The following is a 9,112-nucleotide window of genomic DNA, read 5'->3' as shown; positions in this document are numbered from 1 at the left end:
TTTGCTTCCCTGGTGCCAGGGTTCGGGACGTTTCTGATCGCGTCCAAGATATCCTGAAGTGGGAGGGTGAGGAGCCAGAGGTCGTGGTACATGTAGGTACCAATGACATAGGTAGGAAAGGGGAAGAGGTCCTGAAACGAGAGTATAGGAAGTTAGGAAGGCAGTTAAGAAGAAGGACCACAAAGGTAGTAATCTTGGGATTACTGCCTGTGCCACGCGACAGTGAGTGTAGGAATGGAATTAGGTGGAGGATGAATGCGTGGCTGAGGGATTGGTGCAGGGGGCAGGGATTCAATTTCTGGATCATTGGGACCTCTTCTGGGGCAGGCGTGACCTGTTCAAGAAGGACGGGTTACTCTTGAATCCTGGAGGGACCAATATCCTAGCGGGGAGGTTTGCTAGGGCTACAGGGCAGACTTTAAACTAGTAAGATGGGGGGGCGGGAATCAATTTGAGGAAACTATGGGAGAGGAGGTTAGTTCACCAATAGAGCAAGTAAGTAGACAGTGTGTGAGGGAGGAAAGGCAGGTGGTGGAGAAGGGATGAGCTCAGTCCGAAGATGTAGGGGAGAAGAAAGAAAAGGATAATAAATTTGAATGCATTGTTAAGGATGAAAAGAGAGGAGGAGGTGGAGAGTATCTTAAATGTATCAATTTTAATGCTAGGAGCATTGTAAGAAAGGTGGATGAGCTTAAAGCGTGGAGTGATACCTGGAATTATGATGTTGTAGCTATTAGTGAAACATGGTTGCAGGAAGGGTGTGATTGGCAACTAAATATTCCTGGATTTAGTTGCTTCAGGTGTGATAGAGTAGGAGGGGCCAGAGGAGGAGGTGTTGCATTGCTTGTCCGAGAAAATCTTAGTGGGGTGCTTTGGAAGGATAGATTAGAGAGCTCCTCTAGGGGGGCTATTTGGGTGGAATTGAGGAATGGGAAAGGTGTAGTAACACTGGTAGGAGAGTATTATAGGCCACATAATGGGGAGCATGAGTTGGAAGAGCAAATGTGTAAGGAGATAGCAGATATTTGTAGTAAACACAAGGTGGTGATTGTGGGAGATTTTAATTTTCCACACGTAGATTGGCAAGCTCATTCTGTAAAAGGGCTGGATGGTTTAGAGTTTGTGAAATGTGTGCAGGATAGTTTTTTGCAACAATACATAGAAGTACCGACTAGAGATGGGGCAGTGTTGGATCTCCTGTTAGGGAATGCGATAGGTCAGCTGACAGATGTATGTGTTGGGGAGCACTTCTGGTCCAGTGATCACAATAGCATTAGCTTCAATATTATTATGGAGAAGGACAGGACTGGACCTAGAGTTGAGGTTTTTGATTGGAGAAAGGCTAACTTTGAGGAGATGCGAAGGGATTTAGAGAGAGTGGATTGGGTCAAGTTGTTTTATGGGAAGGATGTAATAGAGAAATGGAGGTCATTTAAGGGTGAAATTATGAGGGTACAGAATCTTTATGTTCCTGTTAGGTTGAAAGGAAAGGTTAAAGGTTTGAAAGCACCATGGTTTTCAAGGGATATTAGAAACTTGGTTTGGAAAAAGCGGGATGTCTACAATAGATATAGGCAACATGGAGTGGAGGAATTGCTCGAGGAATATAAAGAATGTAAAAGGAATCTTAAGAAAGAGATTAGAAAAGCTAAAAGAAGATACGAGGTTGGTTTGGCAAATAAGGTGAAAGTAAATCCGAAAGGTTTCTACAGTTATATTAAAAGCAAGAGGATAGTGAGGGATAAAATTGGTCCCTTAGAGAATCAGGGTGGTCAGCTATGTGTGGAGCCAAGGGAGATGGGAGAGATTTTGAACGATTTCTTCTCTTCGGTATTCACTAAGGAGAAGGATATTGAATTATGTAAGGTGTGGGAAACAAGTAAGGAAGTTATGGAACCTATGACAATTAAAGAGGTGGAAGTACTGGCACTTTTAAGAAATTTAAAAGTGGATAAATCTCCGGGTCCTGACAGGATATTCCCCAGGACCTTGAGGGAAGTTTGTGTAGAGATAGCAGGAGCTCTGACAGAGATCTTTCAGATGTCATTAGAAATGGGGATTGTGCCGGAGGATTGGCGTATTGCTCATGTGGTTCCATTGTTTAAAAAGGGTTCTAGAAGGAAGCCTAGCAATTACAGACCTGTCAGTTTGACATCAGTGGTGGGTAAATTAATGGAAAGTATTCTTAGAGATAGTATTTATAATTATCTGGATAGACGGGATCTGATTAGAAGTAGCCAGCATGGATTTGTGCGTGGAAGGTCATGTTTGACAAACCTTATTGAATTTTTTGAAGAAGTTACGAGGAATGTTGATGAGGGTGAGGCAGTGGATGTAGTCTATATGGACTTCAGCAAAGCCTTTGACAAAGTTCCACATGGAAGGTTAGTTAAGAAGGTTCAGTCGTTAGGTATTAATGCTGGAGTAATAAAATGGATTCAACAGTGGCTAGATGGGAGATGCCAAAAAGTAGTGGTGGATAATTGTTTATTGGGATGGAGGCCGGTGACTAGCGGGGTGCCTCAGGGATCTGTTTTGGGCCCAATGTTGTTTGTAATATACATAAATGATCTGGATGATGGGGTGGTAAATTGGATTAGTAAGTATGCCGATGATACTAAGGTAGGTGGTGTTGTGGATAATGAGGTGGGTTTTCAAAGCTTGCAGGGGGATTTATGCTGGTTAGAAGAATGGGCTGAACGTTGGCAGATGGAGTTTAATGCTGAGAAGTATGAGGTTCTACATTTTGGCAGGAATAATCCAAATAGAACATACAGGGTAAATGGTAGGGCATTGAGGAATGCAGTGGAACAGAGAGATCTAGGAATAACTGTGCATAGTTCCCTGAAGGTGGAGTCTCATGTAGATAGGGTGGTGAAGAAGGCTTTTGGAACTCTGGCCTTTATAAATCAGAGCATTGAGTACAGAAGTTGGGATGTAATGTTGAAATTGTACAAGGCATTGGTAAGGCCAAACTTAGAATATTGTTTTACAGTTCTGGTCACCGAATTATAGGAAAGATATCAATAAATTAGAGAGTGCAGAGACGATTTACTAGGATGTTCCTGGGTTTCAGCACTAAAGTTACAGAGAAAGGTTGAACAAGTTAGGTCTCTATTCATTGGAGCGTAGAAGGTTGAGGGGGGATTTGATCTAGGTATTTAAAATTTTGAGAGGGATAAGTCGAGTTGACGTGAATAAGCTGTTTCCATTGAGTGTAGGGGAGATTCAAATGAGAGGACATGATTTGAGAGTTAGGGGTCAAAAATTTAAGGGAAACACAAGGGGGTATTTCTTTACTCAAAGAGTGATAGCAGTGTGGAATGAGCTTCCTGTAGAAGTAGTAGAAGCCAGTTCAGTTGTGTCATTTAAGGTAAAATTGGATAGGTATATGGACAGGAAAGGAGTGGAGGGTTATGTGCTGAGTGCGGGTAGGTGGGACTAGGTGAGATTAAGAGTTCGGCACGGACTAGGAGGGCCGAGATGGCCTGTTTCCGTGCTGTGATTGTTATATGGTTATATGGTTATATAAATGCCTTTGACCACTAGTCCATTAGGGACAGGACATCTTGCAGCCACTGTGGGACAGGGTCTCTACGGAGACTGTGGGGTGGTTTCTTGAGCAAACCGTCCAAATCACTTGGTGGAATGCCACATGGCCAAAACTCACCAACAAGCAGCAAGGATTTGCTTAGCTGGTGGGAAGAGTGCCCATTCCAGACCGATCCTTCCTGTACAGACAAAATATCATTCCCAAAGCACGCTGGCTTCAGGATGATTGCAGGGGTGAGGAAGCAGTCATCCACCTTCTTGTGGACTGCGTGTTTGTTGAAAGTGTGTGGAGAAGGATGCATGGGTTCATGTCTCAGTTCATTCCAGGCAGCTGTGTAACAGAGGACTCCCTTATCTCTAGGCTGTTCCAAGAATCACACACCGAGACAGATCTCAGATTTTGTAGATCAAGGGTTCCCAAGCTGGGGTCCATGGACTACTTGCTTCATGGTATTGGTCCATGGCATCATCTGCAGATCATCATCATGGTAAAAGACAACCTCTAGTCTGCCTGAAGCTTACTGGACTTGCAGCACAGTGAGATGTCCATAAGAGAATGCTACTCATTACCACATCTCAGGCTGCAGGAGTACGTGCTGAGCTTCGATAGGCTCTTTGAGGAAGGACCACAGTCTCGGGTTCTTCTGCCACCATACATGGAGGGGGTGAGTCAGGTGAGAAAGACACTCAAACATTGAAATAGTTTATTATGCCTAGCAATGACGCCTCAGTTTTTAAAAAATGTTAATACTATTCAGAGTATTGAGCACATGACATTAATAATGTAAACTATTTTGCCTGGTGTTTTACTTTTTCAATTTATATTTTATTAGGAATAAAGTTTATACTTGCATTAAAAACTTTCCATGGAGCCTCAAAGCTCTCCACAAAATGATAATGAAAGATACAGTAGATTCTAGATTAACAAAGTGTTGGATGTAGGTTGGATCACGTTACTCCTGCTAACTCACACAGTGATTAATGGACCAGGTGGATATGGAGTGTTATCGCAGGAAAATCCACTGTTCAACAATGTGATGATGCCCCTTCAAGACATCAGCGTGCCAATTTATTTTGTTCTCTCTCAGAAAGTCATGAGGCTTTAGAATTCTCTCCTTTAAAGCGGAGTAGATGCGCAGTCTTCCAATATTTGTATGGCTGAGGAAGATAGATTCCAGATTAACAAAGGGCTGAGAGTTTGTCAGTGGTGTCTGGAAAATGGAGTCGAGTTTGCATTCAAATCAGTCTTAATATTGACTTGCAGCGCAGGCTGAGTTTCTTACTTATGCCAGGATTTCCTTGTCATTATGAGTAGAATAGGAATTTATCATCATTGCTCAAGACAATGAGATGGCGGTGCTACTCCAGTCCATCCAAAACAGATATTTACAGTGCATGCTGTTTGGCTTAATTTTTTTAAAAAATCATATATTTATATGCAACGAATGACTTTGATAGTCCATAATACTCAAAGGCCATTGACAAGCCAGGGTGTAGCATTATTCAGCTACACAACAGTCCTTGGGAAGAAGCTATTTTTCAGTCTCACTGTCTTGACTAAGATGTTTCTGTATCTCCTACCAAATGGCAGGAGGTTGAACAGACTGTGTCCTGGATGGTACCGGTCTTCAATGATGTTACAAGGAAGCTCTTGGTCTGGTAGTTAAGTCCCACTTTTGTGGAGTGCTTTGTGATCTGTCCTGCTACAGCTAGAGTGCCACACTCTCATTCTGTATGTCAGTATGCTCTCTATTGCACATCGAGAAAGGCTGGCCAGCATTTTTCGGGCAGAGTAGCTCTCCTTAAGCATCTCAGGTAGTACAATCGTTGTTGTGCCTTCCCTACTATGGTATATTTTGGTTTCTATCACATTTCCCCAGACTTTCAAGCCCTTTAAGTGAATATGAACACTCTATCCCTCTCCCTTCCAGCTTCCATTGCTCTCTGGTAGCCATTCTAGGTGTCACCACACAGAATGTGTCTTTACGGGCTGATGCTATTCTCTAAGCTGATTGGGTTGGGTATCGTAAGTCTGATTTTAACTTCATTTCTGGACAAGTTTTGCAATTATGTAATGTTTGACTCTACAATAAGGTGCAACTGCATTTTATTGTAACAGATGATGTCTCCGTCAGTCAGGGTCGACCATGGATGTTACGTTCTAGCAGTCTAGATATGCATGATATGGAGATCAAGCTGCTGCCCATGTCTTGCTCCCCCTCTCCATACATCTGATTAACCCAAAAGAACGGCAGAGACTGAAACAGTTCGGTACCAGCAGCATTGCAAGAGTTGCCAGTCAGCATTGAACTCAATGTAGGACTGCTTTAGGGACTCCAGCTCTGAATTTTTACCTCAGGATTTATTCCTGAAGCCTTCCCCATGAGTGGGTGTAGCTGCAAGGCAGCGGAGGTTTGAGATCAGAGTTTTCCTTCTCCCAGTTGAGCTGCCAAGCATGGCTGACAAGCCCCATCTGCCTGAAGCGACTGGTTTTAAGGCACCAGTAGCCCAAATTTTACTCTTCTCTTGTCAGTAAAAGTGGTTTCGCCAAGCTTAGTAGCTAAGTCACAAATGAGGGCCAGGAGCAGGACTTAGTTGTTGGAGGCCATTTGAGTCACATGTCATTGGGAGCATTTAATAGGTAGTGGGAGCTCATTCATTACCACCCTCGGCTATAACAAGCTTAAAGTTAGTGCAACAGAGATAGGTTTGATCCAATTTCCAGGTATCCTTTCTTTTAGTTTAGAGTAGAGGCTCAGAATTTAAATTAGTAATAATCCAGGGAAAGGCTTCTGTTTCATGCCTGAACCTATATTCTCATTTTCACTCAGGGTTTCCCAACCTGGGGTCCACGAAACTCTTGCATAATGGTATAGTTCCGTGGCATAAAAAAGGTTTCAAACCCCTGTATCACTGAAAATACCATCTCCAGCTATGGTCCTATTTCATGCATTTCCTGCTTTGATATCACACACAGTTCTGAGGGAGAGATGCTGCACTAGTCCCAGGGTGCCACCACTCTGAGTCTATTAAATGGGCAGAGGTTCCCAGTTCTGTCTAAACATGTGCGACAAGTAAATTGTTGCAGCCTAATCATAGAATCTGACTGTCAAATGGACTGCATCCGACCAGTTGTACCAACCTGACTGTAGCTAATGGCTTGTGTCAGCATGCAGGTGTCGAGTGGACTGGAATCATCCGTGGAACTCACTCAACGTACTTGTTATCACATCTGATGTTTCACTAATTGGAGTACGCATCCAGCAAACTTTGTCCACAGGTAACCCTGTGAAGGTTTCATGTGAATAAGACCAAAAGGATACATAATCATATAACTGTGTACAAAAATAAATTTTCTACAATATCACTGAGTTAGATTAATAAAGAGAACATATCTGTTTTACAAAATAATTAAGAAAGCCATTCAGCCCAGTAATCTGTTGATGTTGTGTCAGTCATTTGTTCTTTCTCTATAATCATGCTATGATCTCCTTCCAAGCACTCATTTCGTTGCTTTTTGGAAACAAAGGTTACGTTTGCATCTTGAATGGGAGTGACTCCATTGCAACTTCTTCCACTTCATCCTATCGTCACCAAATTGCTAAGTTTTTTGCATATTACGGAGAAGATTCCCTATACTCTGCCTCTACCGCAGGACGAATTAGAATCAGAGCCAGCGTGATGTGAACTTTCTTGTCTTTGTGGGAGCATTACAGAGCAATACATAATATTAGAAAAAAAGGTGTTAATTACACTATGTATTTATATATTACACAACTAAATTAAATATGTGGTGCAAGAATTTAAAGAAAGTACTGAGGTAGTGTTCATGGGTTCAATGTCCATTCAGAAATCGGATGGCAGAGGGGAAGAAGCTGTTCCTGAATCAGTGAGTGTGTGCCTTCAGGCTTCTGTACCTGATGGTAGCAGTGAGACCAAGGCATGACCTGGGTGGTAGGGGTCCTTAATGATGGATGCTGCCTTTTTCAGCCATTGATCCTTGAAGAGAGGTCTTAAAAATTTTGGATTGATTTTGGGTCAGAAACAATTTATAACAATACGGACTGGAGAAAAATCCAAGAATGCGTGAGAAAGGCGAGTTTAGACTAGGGAAGGACTGACATCATTTGCTCTTTGAGATAATGTGTACTTCATCTACCTGGAATCATACACTCAGTGGCCAGTTTATTAGGTACACGTGTACACCTGCTCAATAATGTAAATGTCTAATCAGCCAATCATGTGGCAGCAACTCAATGCATTAAAGCATGCAGATGTGGTCAAGAGGTTCAGATGTTGTTCAGACCAAACATCAGAATGGGTAAAAATGTGATCTAAGTGACTTTGACCATGGAATGATTGCTGGAGATCTGAGTATCTCATAATCTGCTGATCTCCTGGGATTGTCACACACAGGGGTCCCTAGAGACTACAGAGAATAGTGTGAAGAACAAATTACATCCAGTGAGCAACAGATCTATGGGAAAAAATTCCTTGTTAATGAGAGAGTTCAGAGGAGAATGGCCAGATTGGTTCAAGCTGAAGGGGAGGCGACAGTAACTCAAGTAGCCACGTGTCACAACAGTGATGTGCAGAAGAGCGTCTCTGAAGGCACCACTCATTGAACCTTGAAGGGGATGGGCTACAGCAGCAGAAGACCATGAACATACGCTCAATGGGCACTTTATTAGTTCCAATGGGTACCTGGTAAAGTAGCCAGTGAGTGCAGATCCACGGAGGATAAACACAAGAGACTCTGTTGATGCTGGAATGTCAGAGTAACTCTCAGAGCGCGCTGGATGAACTCAACAGGTCAGGCAGCATCAATGGTGGAAAATAAAGAGCCAATGTTTCAGGCTGAGTCTCCTAGTTAGCACTGGAAAGGAAGGGAGAAAAATCCAGAACATGAAGGTGGGGGAGGGGAAGGAGTACATGATAGAAGGTCCTAGGGGAATGGGAAGGTATAGTGGGTTCATGTGGTGATGCAGAATGAAGTGAGAAGCTGGGAGGTGATAGGAGGAAAAAGAAAAGGGCTAAAGAGGAAGGATCACAAACACGAGAAAATCTGCACGTGCTGGAAATCCAAAGCGACACCCACAATCATCAGTCCTGATGAAGGGTCTCCACCCGAAACACTGGCTGTTTACTCTTTTCCATAGATGCTACCAGGCCTGCTGAGTTCCTCCCACATTTTGTGTGTGCTGCTGAAGAAGAAGGATTCTGATAGGAGAAGAGAGTGGGCTATAGGAGAAGAAGAAGGAGGACGGGCATCAGAGGGAAGTGAGGAGCAGAGAGGATAGGAGCTAGAATGGTGAATGGAAAAAAGAGGAGGGTGAAAGGAGAAAAATGAATCAAAGTTAAAGAAATCGATGTTCATTTCATTAGATTGGAAACTATGCAGATGGAAGATGAGTTGTAGAAATCAACAGCCAATGCAGCACCATCTATGCTAGTGCCAGAGGACCAGGACAGGACAAAAAACCTGGACCTCATGATTTGAAATCTCAGGCAGGCAAATTAAATTTAAATTTGAATGATTTAACATAGCAACTGCCCTTGA

Source organism: Hypanus sabinus, chromosome 13 (genome assembly GCF_030144855.1).
Source record: "Hypanus sabinus isolate sHypSab1 chromosome 13, sHypSab1.hap1, whole genome shotgun sequence".
NCBI lineage: Eukaryota > Metazoa > Chordata > Chondrichthyes > Myliobatiformes > Dasyatidae > Hypanus > Hypanus sabinus.
This window is presented reverse-complemented; position numbering follows the sequence as displayed.